We start from the raw sequence: 14987 nt of genomic DNA on the forward strand, positions 1-14987 counted from the left end.
ACAGTTTTTTTTTTGGGGGGGGCAAAAAAGTCAGAATATGACTTTCAGGGAATATATGATTTACGATTCTGTTCCTATCGTTACATAACTCGGACGGTGCTGAGTCATTACGTTACATTAGATTACATTACAGTCATTTAGCAGACGCTTTTATCCAAAGCCACTTAAGTGCATTCAACATAGGTAGGCAAGGAAACTACTGATCACCACAAGTCTTAAGTGCATTCTCTTCTAAAACAAGCTGCTAAGAGTATACCTAGCACTGAGGTAAAAGTGCAATAAATCAGCTGCCTACTTTCTTAAACAGATGAGACAGATAGGAAATTCAAATGCGCAAGAGCTAAAACGAAACAAGTGTATCAAATAAACAAGATCCAATAAAACAAGAGCTCGTACGAGTAATTGACAACAAGTAGGCAAGGCTAAGAGGAAGGGTAGTGTTTCCTGAAGAGGTGGGTTTTCGGCCCGCGGCGAAAGATGGACAGTGACTCTAGTCTGCTGTCCTGGCATCAGTAGTCGGCTCCTTTGAGTCGGCTCCAGTGCTCGGCACGGCGACTCGCTCGCTTTAGCTCGCTCGGCGGTGCCTCCCGTGGCTCAAGTCCGGTTGAGGCGGAGCGCCTAAGACGTTTTAAACGTTTTTTTGGAGGATTGTTAAAAACTTTGAGAACTGGAGTTCCGCGTATGCCTTATTTGCTCCGCCCTTCACGTCACATGTTGACGTTTGGTCACTGAGTCACAATGTGCCTTTTGGGGAGTGAGACAGTGTTGGGCAAGAGATCTGCTACTTTTGCAGTTTTTTTTTATTTGAATGCTTTTGTGTCGTATTACACTGTGTTGCGGGATTCCAACGGTTCATACGAGGCTCGAAATCAAACCTACCTACCACTGGTCATGTTGTAGCTGCGCAGCTCAACCAAAGGGACTGGTGTCTAAAAAAAAACGTATTGACAGGAAAATCGCGCAGAGGAAAAACTGTGAAATCAGCTGCTGGGCGCAGCTGGGGCACCATGGCCACTGTGGCCGTGAAGGCATGTTATTTTTCGAGGGGCACACGGCTAATGAGAGGGGCAACGACCGTCGTGGCCGCCGTGCAATTCCTGCCCTGCATACAACAGGTTTCCACCCGACAGAGACGATATAAAGACATAAACACGATGATTCACTGGTAAATACATTTATTCGAACACACAAGGACAAACTCACACCTTGACACTCACAGTCACACACACACACACAGATTCCACACTTTTATAGATCAGGAACGTAGTAGCCTCATGTAATTAAACCCCTCTTTCTTGTCTTAACACGGAAATGCAATACAAGGGCACAAGATCTCTCGGTATCGATTTTAGATCGATGCAAGTCACACTTGAATAGTAGTTGCTGTTTCCATGTCAATGTAGTTGGATCGCTAGAATTCTAAATCGATATACTGTATAGATGCAATTACAGTATTGTTACACCCCTAGCACACATGGTTTGTGCGTGCGTGCGTGCGTACGTGCGTGCGTGCGTGTGTGCGTGCACACTCACTCCAGAGGGCCACTTTGCATATGCTGTCGGGCAGACGCCTCTTATCTCCGTATTTTAACTTTTTCCGTACATCAATGCCGTACTTCGCCATTCTGTCACACAAAAGTAGCAAAATAATACAAAAATAGCTGATCTACAAGCTCAACTGCAACGCGTTTTGAGCTTGTTTTGAGCTTCTATTTTTTTGGAATTGGAATCCTGCATTTCTTTTTTGCTATTTTTGAATTAGAATCCCGAAAAGTAACATCTAGTTAAACGTATGTTAACTTTATGAACTTAAAATACAAAAACATTGGACATAAAAAAGACAATATAATTGTAATACTAGTCATTAAGCTACTAATATAGACTGGAGTAATTAAAGCAGGTCATGTTTGCATGTTTGGAATTGTAATTAAAGCAGGTCATGTTTGCATGTTTGGAATTGTAACAGCTGAAATCAATAATATATCAGTATCCCGATATTAACCTGCGGGCCGCATTAAGTGAAGATGGGAGCCGCATGTGGCCCCCGGGCCGCCAGTTGCCCATGTATGCTCTACACCAAATCTCTCTCGTCACGTTGTGAGCTCGTAGTTCAGCTATTTTGGCTGAATGTTCGTCCCAGAATAAGTGCGCTTGAGTGTGTGTGTGTGTGTGTGTGTGTGTGTGTGTGTGTGTGTGTGTGTGTGTGTGTGTGTGTGTGTGTGTGTGTGTGTGTGTGTGTGTGTGTGTGTGTGTGTGTATATTTTTGTGTATATAGGGCGGCTTGCATGCATGTGAGTGAATGGTGTGTGTGTGTGCGTGTGCGTGTGCGTGTGCACATGCATGCACTCCCAAGTGCTCGCTGTGAGTGTGGGAGTCCATAACCGTTGGACGATTTTCGCATTGGCTTCCATTGCACGTGTTTGCGACGCATTGTGAGCTTGTAGATCGGCTATTTTCAAGTGGCCGAAATGTATATATAGGGCTGAAGTGGTTAATGTACGTTTTGTGATAATAGTAAAAGTTCAATATTTGCCCCTGAGATGTAGTGGAGTAGAAGTAAAAGTACTGGAAATTGGAAATACTCTAGTAAAGTAAAAAACAAATACCTCAACATTCTACTTAAGTACAGTACTTGAGTAAATGTACTTAGTTACTTTACACCGCTGCTGTCGAGGTTGCTTTTCCGACGCCGTCCCCTGCGGTCCGGCTTGTCATTAGCGCGATATTGCAATATTGCGGTTCTGGTTGACAGTCCTATAGCGAGGGACATATATGTGTCACGTCCCTAAACACTGTATGCTTGATACAGGCTGACGTTCCAGATCCCTGAAGCCATTTCAGCTACATGTACACTATAGACAGCAATGTGTTTTGACAAGACGTCACTTTTCTTCCATTGTACATTATAGCTCTATTCCTGTATTTGCTTTGTGAAAGGTGTCATTAAGTCAGCATCTCTTTTTGTTTGGGTTTGGGTGTCTTGGGAAGAGACCGTGTTTAAGATTAAAATCATAATGGATGTAAAAAAGAAATAACTATGAGAAATAAGTAGACATCTTAACCCATTAAGACCGGGAACGCATCTGTGTCATTTTTTTCATTTCTTTGGGCTAAAAATCCCGAAAATGTGTGCAAATCTTTGAATATATATATTTTCTTTTGAAGCGAACATTTGTAACTCAAATCTTTGCTTCTGGGGGGTCCCTGGAACAAGATATTTTGAGTTGGGGGGGGGGTCCGCGGCCAAATACATATCATGTTGGGGGGGTCTTTGACGTGAAAAAGTTTGAGAACCACTGATATAGTAACATAGGTTTAAAAAAAAAACTGTTAGGATTTAGAAGACATTTTGTAGAATCGGCCTCAGGCCTTAATGGGTTAACATGACATAAAATCTCTCTCTCTCTCTCTCTCTCTCTCTCTCTCTGCTGCTGGCCCCTTGAGAAATAACAACAGATGTCATCTTAATACCAGACATTATTTTAGCCCTACAACATCCTATACTGAAGCGTTGGTTTAATGTACATGTGTTTTATAACATGTCATGTTATTGCTTTCACTCTCTCACAGGATTAAACCACCATTCCAATGTTACGCAGGCAGACGTTTCCCCAAATTAAAAAAAAAAGCGAAACTCTTCCTCTAAGCCGTGACGTCAAAACAGTTTGTGTCCATAAAAATCATTTGTCTAAATATCGGCCTAATCTTCAAACATCTATACCATTGGTTCTCAACCAGTGGTCCGGGGAGGCGGGGACCACCAGTGGTCCTTGGGGGTTTACCAGGGGGTCCGCAGCAAAATTAGTTCACAATCATTTTTAACCACTTAGCTTTGGCTATTCAAAAATAGCAGATCTACAAGCTTGTAGATCTGCTATTTTTGAAAAATCTTGAACATGTGTGCATATCTTTGTATATAATCTTTGCTGCTGGGGGTCCCTGGCACAAGACATTTTCAGATGGGGGTCCGCGGCCAAATGTATATCAATTTAGGGGTCCTTGGCATGAAAAAGGTTGAAAACCACTGATCTTATCTATACCATCATAGATTAAAGTAACTAGTAATTAAACCTGTCAAATAAACTTAGTTTTCCTCTGAGGTGTTGTGGATTATAAGTATAAAGTATCAAGAAATGGAAATACTCAAGTAAGCTATACCTTATTTATTTAGTTGCTTTATACCAGGGCTCTTCAACAGGGGGTCCGGGACCCCTAGGGGGTCCTCAGAGTTACTCCAGGGGGTCCCGCAAATCTTTGTGATAATATATATTTTTTGCCTAAAATAGCAGATCTACAAGCTCACAATGCCTCGCGCTGCGAGATCTGCAATTTTTCTGCTATTATTGTTTCCCCTGCTTCGTCTCTCTCTCAGCTAGGGGGTCCTTGGGCTGAACATTTTTTAAGACCCCTGCTTTATACCGCTGGTTTACAGCCAAAACGGTGTTAAAAAAGCGGTGTTACTGCCGTACTGCATTGTGAGACAATGAGAGTGTGGGTTTCTCCACCTCTCCGGGTGTGATTGCCGCGTGTTGCATCATGTTCTTTTTTTTTTTTTTGGGACTCTCTCCTTTACATTAATCAAAAGCTGTCACATGCTGTGATCAGAGTTACACACCCGAGTTAGGCTTCGTATGATGAAACCAGATTGATTATCTTTATTATACACACAATAGTTCCGCACACCATGGGCGCACAAATTATCTCGTCGCACGCACGCGCGTGCTCGTTCGCACACACACACACACACACACACACACACATACTTAACCCATTCAATCCGCATCTGTCATTTTAGATTTTTTTGGCTTTTCAAAAATAACAGATCTACAAGCTCATAGCGCAGCACCGAGTGCCGTGCTATGAACTTGTAGATCTGCTATTCTTTTTTTATCGTGAAAATGTGTGCAAATCTTTGAATATATATTATTTTTTAAGCAAACATTTGTAAAGTATGTTGTTCCAGGGACCTCCCCAGAAGCAAAGATTTGAGTTAAAAATGTTAAAAATATATATATTCAAAGATTTGCACAAATATTTCAAAAACAGCAGGACTACAAGCTCAAAGCACGGTGCCGCGCTATGAGCTTGTATATCTGCCATTTTTGAATAGCCAAAGGAATATACTGTACACGCACGCACGCACACGCACACACGCGCACACACACACACACACGCACACGCACCCCGCTTATTCCCTTTACAAATCACAGGCTGCGCACACAGGAGAATCCCTCTCTCGCATTATCTCTTGTGTGGTCAACAGCAAAGCAGCCATTGTTGGTCTCAGCTGTGACTAATGAAACATTAATATGAGACTAGAAGCTGCATGGCTGCCAAGCCCCCAGCTAATAAAGACCAGGCTCTCTCCTCCAGCCATTAAATGGAAAATACTAATCCCTTATAAACTACCCAACACGCTCCCGCCATTACCTGTGTGTCATACTGACTTCTGCAGCTCTCCCCGGTCGATAGCGACGTCCCGGAAAAAATACAATAAAAAAGAGCCCCCTGTTTGCTTTATCGGCGACACGAACACGATGAAATCCTCAGTCCCACTCCCCTATAACCCTCAGCGAATATGGAACCAAAAGGATCCGTATTCCAGACTTTTACTTGTAACAGAGTACTTCTACATTGCAGTATTGATACTTTTACTTAAGTAAAACATTTGAGTACTTTTTCCACCACTGGTGTAAGAGTTACTGAGATTTTTTTACTTAAATATTTTTTTATGTTGAAAGTGAAGTATCCCTTTTAAAGGAGCATTTCACCCCTGTAAGAAACTGCAACCCCAATGTTAATAGTATTTGTAGTAGATTACAGTAGAACAATTTAAAATGTGCACCCTATGGCCAGAAAAATAATAAAATCTGTGTGTTTGACTAGGGTTTGACTGGACTGCTGCAATACTACAATGACCATAATGCTTTGGTGCACTGCCCCTCCTTGTGGGGAGTGGACATACCTCTATGGGAGTGGAGGCTGCATGTGGGTGTGATCTTCAACAACAACACACAACATGTGTACCAGTGTTCCACAGTGTTGCCATGTCTACTTATTATAAGCGGCTTCTTTCTAAAATGTAGTTGATATTTAGGCTTGTATCCAAATGTTTTGATTGTTGTTTAAACCAGTGGTTATCAAACATGTTCATGTATTTTTCCACGGACCCCCATCTGAAATTATAATTTGTGCCAGGGAGCCCCTACCAAATATGTGTTGTTCAAGATTTTTTTGGAAAATAGCAGATCTACAAGCTCACAATGGGTAACATCGCAACGCATTGTGAGCTTGTAGATCGGCAATTTTCAAATATATAATATCCTATGTCTAGGTTTAAAGTGCTCTTGGCCTAGTTATCTTCTTTTGGGCTTGTTTTCATAGACCTGGTTTCTTATTTCTTTCACAATATCTGGCAACACTGGAAGTCAAAAGCGTCCATCTCATCCTTCATGTCCAAGGATTCGTTAGTGATGTCACAAACCCAGGATCTTGTTTCTTGAGTCCTAAACTTCATTAAAATATGATCTGGTTGCAAAATCGGCGAAATGTCCCTTTAAGTAAAAGTAGCAATACCACAATGTAGAAATACTCTGTTACAAGTAAATGGCCCCGGATTCAACGTTTTACTCGAGCAAAAGCCCTCAAGTCAAGTAAAACGACTTCAACATTTTACCTAAGTACATTACTTGAGTAAATGTGCTTAGTCACTTTCCACCACTACCCGTAAGGGACCATTTGGTTCCATTTGTACCCTCTTCTGAGTTAAATTAGGCTAAGGATTTTACTGTGTACCGCGGGGGCCCGCTCTCAATTTAATAGTTATTGTGTTGATGAATCATTGATTGGGAGCGTGCCGTTCCACCCCCTTGTCGGCCATTTAGAGAAAATATCTCTTTTAAAATGGAATTTATCCCCCTATAAGACGATGATATTTTACACCTGTCCCGTTTATAATTGCCTCCTTGCATAGGCAAAGGCCGCAATGTCGATATTTCTATTGTTGTTGGCAGTGGTGTAAAGTAACAAAGTACATTTACTCAAGTACATTTACTTTACTAGAGTATTAACAGTTTCCAGTACTTTCACTTCTACTCCACTACATCACAGAGGCAAATATTAAACTTATTTTTCGAATAATCAAAGTATATAATAGGGAGTAAAATATTTACATTATTTGCCTCTGACCGCGTATGGAGTATAAAGTAATAAAAACATTTGAAATGCTCAAGTAAAGCAAATATACCTCAGAATCGTACAGTACTTGAGTACATATACTTGGTTACCCCCTCCCCCCTCCAGGGAAGATCGTTTTTTATCAGGCGAGAGAAAGCCCCCAGTGGTGCAAAGTATCTAAGTACATGTACTCAAGTAATGTACTTAAGTCATATTTTTAGGTATTTCTACTTTACTTGAGTATTGCCAATTTCCAATACTTTTATTTCTACTCCACTACATCTCAGAGGCAAATGTTGTACTTTTACTCCACTAAAAATAGCCGATCTACAAGCTCACAACGCGTCGCATCGCGACGCGTTGTGTGCTTGTAGATCTGCTATTTTCAAACATTTTGGTACTTTTACTTTTGGTACTTTAAATACATTTTGATGCCAATACTTTTGTACTTGTACTCCAGTAAATGTTTAATTCTGGACTTTTACTTGTAACAGAGTATATCTATTATTGCAGCATTGGTACTTTTACTTAAGTAAAGAATACTTTTTCCACCACTGCCCCCCCTCCCATTGATATCCCAGCGGATCCAGCCAGTGATATGATGGGGGCGGGCCGTATAAAGCACAGAGGGATGCTGGGTAAAGCTGGGGATGACCCTTATCTTTTAATAAGGAAGAGATCCCAGTGTGACGCTTGACTTGAGGCGGAGGGGCGTTCGACTGTCAGAGAGAGAGAGAGAGAAATGAACATTGTTAACTCAAATCTTTGCTTCTGGGGGTCCCTATTACAAAATATTTTAAGATGGGGGTCTGTGTTCAAATACATATCATCACCTTGACATGAAAAAGTTTTAGAACCACTGATATCAAATATGTTGTTCCAGGGACTCCCACAAGCAAAGATTGTAGTCAAACATTTCCCTTTAGAATGTGCACACATTTCCGAAATGTTTCAAAAATAGCCGCGCTTTGAGCTTGTAGATCTGCTATTTTTTGAATAGCCAAAGTATAAAATAAACGGTTATACCTAAAAATCTAAAATGACACAGATTCGTTCCCGGTCTTAAATAGTTAAGCATGAAAAGCTGCCCTCTCCCTCTATAGCGTTGCAGTGTGCAGCACTCACACATTCAGTGGATCAGGGACATTGTAGGGCGGCGAGGCGAGGCGCGTCTTTCCAAGCCAAGATGTTTCTCTAGGAGCTTTCCAAGCTTTAGCCCAACCAAGCACGACTGACTGATGGAGTCTGGGTTACTCGTATGACATCCCTGCTATACGCAACCCGAAGCTGCATTCAAACTCTCAACCAGTGGTGGTAAAGTAACTAAGTACATTTACCCAGTGGCGTGCACAGACATTTTGAGGGACAGGTGCTCAAGTAAATTATACGTTTTTTGTTTACTTGGTCTGCTCTTTTTTTCCCTCTACACCTATACGTCTTTGCCAAAAATAGCCGATCTACAAGCCCACAACGCCTCGCAGCGCGAGGCGTTGTGGGCTTGTAGATCTGCTATTTTTGGCTAAAGTTCTCCTCAGAAAAGGGATGCTAGGTTTCGAGTGGTTATGGTAAAAAGAAAAATCATATCACATAAAGATTTGGCGGACCCCCTGTAGTAACTCTGAGGACCCCTAGGGGTCCCAGACCCCCTGTTGAAGACCCCTGCTGTAAACTGAAAAAAAAAAAAAAAAAAAAAAAAAAACTTTTTTTCAAAAGGGCACTTCTGGTCAAGAGGGCAAAGGGCAGGTGCTCTAGCGCCACCTAGAGTCTATCTGTGCACGTCCCTGCATTTACCCAAGCACTGTACTTAAGCAACTTCACTGGAGTATTTCCAATTTTCTGTACTTTTACTTTTACTCCACTATATCTCAGAGGCAAATGTTGTTCTTTTACTCCAATCTTTTAAATACAATTATTTGCGATTTTGATCATTATTACAAAACATGCCATTACCCACTTCAGCCCTATATACATTTTGGCCATTTGAAAATAGCAGATCTACAAGCTCACAATGCGACGCATTGTGTGCTTGTAGATCTGACATTTTCAAAAGATATGTACATTTGAAAACTGGGACATTCTGCATAATGAGTACTTTCTACTTTTGGTACTTTAAGTACATTTTGATACCAATACTTAAGGAAATGTTGAATTCCGGACTTTTACTTGTAACTGAGTATTTCTACATTGCAGTATTGATACTTTTACCTAAGTAATTACTCCGAGAAGGAGATGTTTTAAAGATCAGCCCAAGCGGTGTAAATATTTCCACTGAAGATCCATCCATCTTCAGCCGCTTATCTGGAGTCGGGTCACAGGATTATCACTATCATGATATATATATATTGTGTCATGGTCTTCTTACCGTGACATTGTTGTACTGTGGAGTTTTCACTGGTGGAAAAAGTACTATTTTACTTAAGTAAAACCACAATATAAATATACTCTGTTACAAGTAAAAGGCCTGTGTTCAAAGTGTTACTTGAGTAAAAAAAATACCAAAGTATTGGCATCAACATATACTTAAAAAGTATCAAAAGTAAAAGTACTAAAATGCGACGCGTTGTGAGCTTGTAGATCTGCTATTTTCAAATAGCCCAGGTATAAAATAGGGCTAGTGGAGTAAAAGTACAATATTTACCTCTGAGATGTAGTGGAGTGAGTAAAAGTACTGAAAATTGGAAATACTCCAGTATTAGTCAAAAAATACCTCAACATCGTACTTAAGTACAGCTGCTTGAGTAAATGTACTTAGTTACTTTACACCACTGGGAGTTTTTTAGTATCGTCCCTAGTCTGGGAGTAAAGTATCCTTTGAGCCACATTTCCAATCAATACATCTTTCGCCCCAGATAGTGAAGTGCACTGCAGGTCAACAGAGTGGCCTGGTATTGTTAAGTGTTTGTGCTTTGCTCCAGCCCTAAGAGCTGTCCAGACAGTATATATACGGCCATTGCCTTCCTTCAGACAAACCCATTAAGACCGGGAACGCTAGCCTGGGACCAGACGAATCTGCGAGTGCAAAAAAAAATTGCACTCTGCGATTTGGGTCTGGCACCGCTCCATAGAGAATCCATTTCCTGCTCCAGAAGACGTGGGTGACCAATCAGGGCCCAGGATTAAAATATGGGAGACTGTAATTGGTAGTTGGTTGTAGCGAGTGCCGTGTTATGAGCTTGTTTATCTGCTATCCTTTTTTAAAAGTCGGGAAAATGTGTGCAAATATTTGAATATATATATATTTTAAAGCGAACAAAGCTCAAATATTTGCTTCTGTGGGGTCCTTGGAACAACATATTGTATATTGAACACACCTGTGACCGATTTTCAGAGAGAGAGAGAGAGAGAATGATAGGTACAGAGATAACGGAGGGAGAGACTGAGAGAGAGAGATAAGGGGAGAGTGCCTGAGGATTTTTCTTATTTTCCGTTGTAACTCCCCAGAAGAGACTGACCTTGGGGTTGTTAATTTGCGCTCTCCAAAGTTCTCTCTCTCTCTCTCTCTCTCTCTCTCTCTCTCTCTCTCTCTCTCTCTCTCTCTCTCTCTCTCTCTCTCTCTCTCTCTCTCTCTCTCTCTGCTGGTGATTTACCAGAATGCCATGGCACTCCCCTCCTTGCTGTAACCCACATACCGTTTTGCCAGATTGTGCAACAGAAACGAGTGGACAGGTCTACGAGAATAGTCCCAATTTCCTTTCCTTTTTTCCCCTCAACGTTTTAAAATACAGTACCGTAAGGTTCCAAGACCACCTTAAAGTTGGCGTCCCTATTTCGGGCATGCCATTAGATTTGTGAAGGAGGACTTTGTAAGACCTGAAGCCGATTTCTAAAAAATGTCTTCTAAATCCCAAAAGTTTTCTGAAAAACCTATGTTTCTATATCAGTGGTTCTCAACCTTTTTCATGTCAAGGACCCCCAAAATGATATGTATAAGGCCTCGGACCCCCATCTCAAAATATGTTGTTCCAGGGACCCCCAGAAGCAAAGATTTGAGTTAATTTTTTTTGCTTTAAAACAATATAAATATATTAATTTGCACACATTTTCTCGATTTTTCAAAAATAGCAGATCTACAAGCTCGTAGCACGGCACTCACGGCACAGGTGACAAAAAGTGACACAGGTCTTAATGGGTTAAGTCCACTGTATACTTCCACTGTACATTCAATATTAATTCATTTATAGAGAGAGAGAGAGAGAGAGAGAGAGCGAGAGAGAGCGAGAGAGAGCGAGAGAGAGAGAGAATTCAAGTGGCAGTAGATCTATGTGGCTTTGTACTACATTTCTTAAATTCGTACTACATTTCTTAACATGACTAATTCCTGAGACATTTGTGTTAGTGAAGTTATCCCTAAACCATTGCGGACATTGCGGCTGCCATCTAATTCATAACATCATAACTACACCTTAGTTTAGTAGGTTCGCAATTTAACAAAGGCCAGACAGGTTTGCATTAGCCAGCCTGTGTTTTTTTGTGTGGATGGTACAATGAATCCAGCACAGAGGATCAAAGACAGCTAGCGCTACATCCATAACACATCTTGAAGACAGGCATGGCCCCAAACTGAACTGAGATCAAAGGGATACAAGTACAGACGCACACTGTTAGCTCCCTTTGCAACACTTTATTAGTTCACAAAGTTCTTTCGAGCCTGTGCTCTTCTTCAGATAGTGAATGCAGCGCCACGGCGTACATGGACTGTCTAATACAGTGGTTCTGAAACATTTTCATGTCAAAGACCCCCACAAATTGATATGTATTTGTAGCCTGGTAAACCCTCCCTCCGGAAATCTCATTTGTAATTTATTTCAGGACTGAGTCTGGCATGATCGCCCATTCGGAAATGTGGCTGTGGGCTGGAGTTGGGCGGGAGTAATACCGTTGACTGACAACCCCTTCAGCCAATCAGCAGTGTTCCCCTTCAGCCAGTGCATTTTTACCACCTCCAGACTAATGTGACGCAACGGGACTTTTGAGACGGCCATGCCCAAAATAGGTTGCCTTATTCGGATACATGCGTGTCACTGCCCGCCCCTGCCGGTTCTCTGAATTTGTATTTTTAAATAGGCTCTGTCATGATTAATTGACCACATATATGAAGTTAAACAACTAAATTCTATCCAAACGATATCTTAAAAGTAAATTCCGTGCCTCAAAAAATAAGTTTGAGAGCGTTTTAAAACCGAAAGTAGGAAGTAAAAGCATCGCACAAAAAACAATGGCTGCCGTTTGTTTTTGGTCGGCTGCACTCAGGCTGCACTCGGTTCCATTCGGGCTCACTCGAACTCGCCACCTGATTGGCCAACTGTCGCTGTCAATCACAGAACGATGAACGACGACGCTGATAGGTAGTAACTAAGGTTTTTAAATAATTGTAGTGGAGTAAAAGTACAATATTTGCCTCTGAGATGTAGTGGAGTAGAAGTAAAAGTATTGACAGTTGGAAATACTCCAGTAAAGTCAAAGTACTGCTTGTGGTCTCCTGCTGTAGATGTGTGTTTATCAGCTACGCTTTCAGAGTGAAGCTTTTTGTTTATTTTAAAAGCCACAACCATTAAAAATCTAAAGTGAAATATAAGCGGGTGTTGCGTAATTGAATACAATGCCGCCTTTCACCCTTAACTTGTTTTCACGTTGGATTTAGACACAAACAGACATATTTTAACTGGAAATAGCGTCGACTTGAGTCTTTGCAGTCAAAGTATGTCATTTTCCAGGCGATGTTGTGAAAAGCGGTCAGACCACACACCCTAAAGAGCTCTGCCAACTGTGCTACAGGGGCTGAATCCCAATGGTGTAAAGTACATTTACTCAAGTACTGTTACTTAAGTATAATTTTGAGGTGTGTGTGGGGAGGGGGAGGCCTTTTTTTAATCAGTGTTATAATACTCTAAACCCTGCAACAAAGCGCAGCTGCTGAAATCACCAGTGTTTACATAGAAGTCAATGGGAGGTCATGCATTATGCATATTACTATATAGGGGAGTGCTGGTATGTGGCACTGTGCGTGTGTGTGTGTGTGTGTGTGTGTGTGTGTGTGTGTGTGTGTGTGTGTGTGTGTGTGTGTGTGTGTGTGTGTGTGTGTGTGTGTGTGTGTGTGTGTGTGTGTGTGTGTGTGTGTGTGTGTGTGTGTGTGTGTGTGTGTGTGTGTGTGTGTGTGTGTGTGTGTGCACAAGGGTGTTCCCAATCAATGGCGTTTTATTATGCATGAATGAATGCATCTGTTTATGTTTTTCGTTGCCGTCCTGGGAGAAGATGTGTACATCTTGTAGATTTTCTGAGAAAAAAATGCTATCCAACCTATTCCTTTCACTGACGCTATTCCAGCACTAACAACGTGTGGAGTGGAGTAGTGCTACAACAGTCGATCAAACTAGTAGATTTAATCGATTGGCGGGTAAAAACATCAAAGTTTCCTTTTTACCCCAGTTTTTAAATAGCCGATCTCACAGCTCACAACGCGTCGCATTGCAAAACGTTGTGAGCCCTGTAGACGGGCTATTTTCGTGTGACACTATCGTATGACAAATGATAACATGGAGCTTAAAAGTGGTTAATACGACCATGATTGATTTAGTTGATTTTAAGCGATTAATTTGAATGTTTTCGCATTGATTTGTTGATATATAAAAATAATAACAGGCTTCTCAATTATTTGATTAATCAAAAAGGTAATCAAAACCTAATCATTGACAGCTGCGACTCTAAATCTGCTGGGTAGTCAAGCTACTGTGTGATATACTCCAGCAGCAGAATGGAAGGTTCTAGATGACAACAAAGACTCTGTCAATCACTGTCACTAGTGTCTGCACTGTCACTTTGAATGACAGAGATTCACTCTGCTGGCTTTATATCGTCTCTGTCGCGTGGCAACCTCATATGTCCACAGGGCCGGCCCTAGGACTTTCGTGGCCCTAAGCAAGATTTTTTTTGGTGGCCCCCCTCCCCAAACGCCCCCATTATAAAATCATTGTCATTTTTTATTGCATACTAAAATAATAACACTAGTTGTTGGATAGGAGATACATGACATAATTACAATATAAAAGTAAAGATTAAAAAAAAAAAAAAACTTTTTTTTGTTTTTTTGTTTTTTTTGTGGCCCCCTAGTGGTTGTGGCCCTAAGCGACCGCTTATGTTGCTTATGGCAGCGGCCGGCCCTGTATGTCCAAAACCGTTACTTTTCAGGATTCAAATTCAAGAACATCAAAAGCAGCAGATCTACAAGCTCGAAACGCGTCGCTTCGCGCCGCGTTTCGAGCTTGTTAGATCTGCTACTTTTGATGCTTCTGTGTGACGCTGTGGTATGATGAAGTAGGGCGTTAATTTACAAAAGACACAAAAAGTTAAATATGGAGATAAGAGGTTTCTGCCCAACAGCAACGACATACTGAGTTTATACTCTCTATAGTGTGTGTATAACTGCACACTGTACTGCTGACTGCTACGGGGAATATACACACACACACACACACACACACACACACACACACACACACACACACACACACACACACACACACACACACACACACACACACACACACATACACACACACACACACACACACACCACACACACACACACACACACACACACACGCGTGCACAGTGCACGTGCATGGGCAAACACACTTGCAGCTCAGGCTCAAACACACCTGCATCTACTGTACGTTCGCACACACACACACGTGCAAACACAAGCAGGCACACACACATACAGTATGCATAAACACACATGCATGCAGTGGCATTTACTAGGCGCATGTACTGTACGTCTGCGTCCACGCAAGCACACACTCGCACAAACGCAC

General features: G+C 41.6%; 1 protein-coding gene across 2 annotated transcripts in view; it reads left to right on the top strand.

Annotated features, from left to right (window-relative positions):
* The window catches only part of znf704 (zinc finger protein 704), a 99323-nt gene that overhangs the window by 16758 nt on the left and 67578 nt on the right, over positions 1–14987 (top strand). The window lies entirely within an intron of this gene.

This window comes from Gymnoscopelus microlampas (assembly GCF_963454915.1).
Source record: "Gymnoscopelus microlampas genome assembly, chromosome: 15".
In the NCBI taxonomy this organism is placed as follows: Eukaryota; Metazoa; Chordata; class Actinopteri; order Myctophiformes; family Myctophidae; genus Gymnoscopelus; species Gymnoscopelus microlampas.